Source organism: Lynx rufus, unplaced genomic scaffold (assembly GCF_022079265.1).
Source record: "Lynx rufus isolate CCGP_SWC_20201006 ecotype Redwood Valley unplaced genomic scaffold, mLynRuf1.p SCAF_3, whole genome shotgun sequence".
In the NCBI taxonomy this organism is placed as follows: Eukaryota; Metazoa; Chordata; class Mammalia; order Carnivora; family Felidae; genus Lynx; species Lynx rufus.
Window position 1 is genome coordinate 77595103 of NW_025814845.1, and position 3625 is coordinate 77598727.

Consider the following 3625-nt stretch of genomic DNA (forward strand, 5'->3'; position numbering starts at 1 on the left):
TCTCTCCTTTACTGGCTTTTTATCTCTGACTTTACCTTTCTGTATTATTATCAACAATTTAGTGAACAGTTCTCCCTTTTCACCTTGTTTTACAAGTTTATGAATTATTTCATAAACCCCAAAACATGAGCTACTTAACACTTCAGCCCAAAAGACAAGTGTTGAATATATTTAAGAGAATCAGATAAAAAGAAAAGTGATGAACAAAAGCAGAGGGAAAAAAAATCACAGGATAAATACAAAAGGAAAAATAAAGAAGAAACAAAGCAAGGAAAGGGGAGGAAGGGATGGGAGAGATAAAAGGGAGGAGAGCAGCATGAAGAAACACAGGCATGAAGGAACATGGGAGATAAAGTGATGGAGACAGAGACTAAATCATCTAATGACCACAGCAGTGAATCTGTAGGTTAATTTTGTGATATCCATACAGCAAATTGCCTATATCTGAGAAGTACTAAAGAATTAGTAATAAGTCAGAAAGGTACTAAAGGAATGCTATGTATTTTTTTTTCTTTTCAAATTTTCATTTAAATTCTAGTTAGCTAACACACAGTGCAATACTGGTTTCAGGAGTAGGATTCAGTGATTCGTCACTTACATACAACATCCAGTGCTCATCACAAGTGCCCTTCTTAATCCCCATCACGCATTTAGCCCATCCCCTGTCCACCTCCCCTCTCAACATGAAGTTTGTTCTCTATGGTAAAGAGTCTCTTATGGTTTGTTTCCATCTCTCTTTTGATCCCCCTTCCATATGTTTCTGTTTTGTTTCTTAAATTCCGCAGATGAGTGAAATCATATGGTATTTGTCTTTCTCTGACTGACTTGTATCACTTAGCATAATACACTCTAGCTCCATCCATGTCATTGCCAATGGCAAGATTTTATTCTTTTCAATGGTTGAGTAATATTCAACCCATATATCTGGTGATATAAAAGGTTTCCTGGTTTGAATAGAACCAGAGAAGAAAAGGGCTCTATAGTGCACTTCCCATTCATACACCTGCCTTTGTGGCATGCCTATTTGAGAATTGTGTCCAACTTTTATTGTGTTTTTTTAAATGCTGAATTGTGGGATTTTTCATGTATTCTGGACACAGTCCTCAAAGATATTTGCAAATAATTTTCCATTCTATGGCTTTCTTATTTGTTTTCTTAATGATGTCTTCTGTAAAGCAGATTTTGTTGTTGTCTAATTTATAGGATGTTCTCTATTGTTATTTCTATATAGATCAAGATATTTTGGCTACCTCCAATGTGTGATCACATTTTCTTATCTTTTTTCTTTCAGTTTTACTATTTTAACTTCTATGTTGTAAATCTATGATTGATCAATTCATATTGTGTACTCTATGAGGTAGGAAATAAACATTGTTGTGGTTTTTTTTTGCCATATCAGTATATGGTTGTTTTAACACCATTTCTTAAAAAGACTTTCCATTCTCTACTGACTGTTATATCATCAATGAACTTGCCATTCTTTGGAAATATTCTTTGTCTTGTCAGTTTTGTCTGATTTTATTACAGAAACTCTAGTTTTCCTATGCTATTTATTTTCAATTTACCACATCTGGCTTTTGCTCATTTTCTACTCCTTCCTTTCTTTTTGGGTTTATTAACTTCTTATTATTAATACTCTATTTTAATTTATAATAGGATTTCCTGTACTTCTTTGAAAAAAATTTAATATGTTCTCTGGGGCTTACAGTATGCAGCCTTAATTTATTAGTCTACTTGGAATTGTTAGCATACCATCTTATGTACAATGCAAGAAGCTTGCAACTTTACATTTCTATTTACTCCTGCCTTAAGTTCTACTTTAGTCATATATATTGCATTTGCCCATATTCTAAATACCACGATTCATCAATAGAATGCTGCTTTAAATAGTCATCTGTTCGGGGCATCTGGGTAGCCAGTTGAGTAAGCAGCCGACTCTTGATTCAGGCTCAGGTCATGCTCTCATGGTTTGTGAGTTTGAGCCCTGCAGTCAGGCTCAGCTCTTACTGCATGGAGCCTGCTTCAGATCTTCCTCCTCCCTCTTTATGAGTCTCTCCCGTGTGCTCTCTGTCTCTCAAAAATAAAAGTTTAAAAAGTGAAATAAACAAAACAGTCATCTATCTAAAAATTGAAAGATGTAAAAAGTATGAAGTCACATGTTTATACACATATGTACAATTTCTAGTATTCTTCTCCTCTTCCTGTATATCACAGTTTCCATATGTTGACATTTCCCTACATGTAAAGATCATTTTTATCATTTCTTTAAGTTCAGAGTCTGTTGCAACCAATTGTCCCATTTTTTGTTTATCTGAATTGTTTCTTGGCCTTTGGATTTGTTTTTTTTGTTTTTTGTTTTTTTTGTTTTTTTTGTTTTGTTTTGTTTTAGATATCAAATTCTTGGTTGATAAGAGTTTTTTGTTTGTTTGTTTGGTTGGTTGGTTGGTTTTTGTTTTGTTTTATTCTGTTTGTTTAGGCACCTTAAAGGTATAATTTTCTTATTGTTTTCTTTATTGCTTCTGATGAGAAGTCAAGCATCATGTGTACAGTTCCTCTTTGATTTTTTTCTATCTGCTTCCAAGATTTTCATTCTTTTTGATTTTCTACAATTTTACCATGGTGTTCTTGTATGCTGGATATTACATTTGGTGTATTGTACAGATTTTAGATTTGTTTTCCTCAGAAGAGTATTGATTTCTCTTCAAACAGATGGTTAATATAGCTGGACTCAAACTCTAAACTTTTATCTCCTGTAGTTCTGTCAGCTCCTGCTTTTGACTTGCAATGGTTTTTGGAATGACCACACACATCCTGTTCTGGGGTCCGCCAATCATTTGGGCAAGGTTAAAATGGAGATTTTGTGGGTTGCCTCTTTGGTAGCTCCTTCTCTTTGGAATGTCCTGTCCCCTCCCTGCCACCACATTCCAGACACTGCAGTGCTGCACTTCAGCCTCTGATTTCTCAAGTCAGCAAAGCTGTGTGTTCCTTTTTGAGTTGTAACCACTCTATACCTAATTGACTGAGAGTGATTCTAATGAAAATGTACAGAAACATCAATTTCACCCAACACCGATGTCTACTTTCTAGGGTCAACTCCTCTGTAGTTATGGCCTGATACTGTTTTTTTCTCTAGTGCTTTCAAATAGTTGCTTTGAAAAGTATGAGGCTCAGTCGGTTGAGTGTCTGACCCTTGATTTCAGCTCAGGTCCTGATCTCATGGTTCATGGGTTTGAGCCTCACGTCGGGCTCTGTGCTGACAGCTCAGAGCCTAGAGCCTGCTTCAGATTCTGTGTCTTCCTCTCTCTCTGCCCCTCCCCTGCTTGCACTCTGTCTCTGTCTCTGTCTCTCTCTTTCTTTCAAAATAAATAAGCACTAAAAAAAGTAAAAAAAAAAAAAGAGAAAAATGTGCTCCATATTTAATAATTACTATCTGCAGGAAGGATAGTTTGATATAATTAATCTGTCATTTCCAGGAACTAAATCATGACGTTTAGCTTTGGATCCTTCTGTCCTCTGTAAGTACCATCTTTTTTTGTCACATCCCTTATTTCATGGTCTTTCCATTTTTATTATGGAGAACACGTTCTCCATACATATGCTTCCTGTTTCTGTACAATTATTTCCA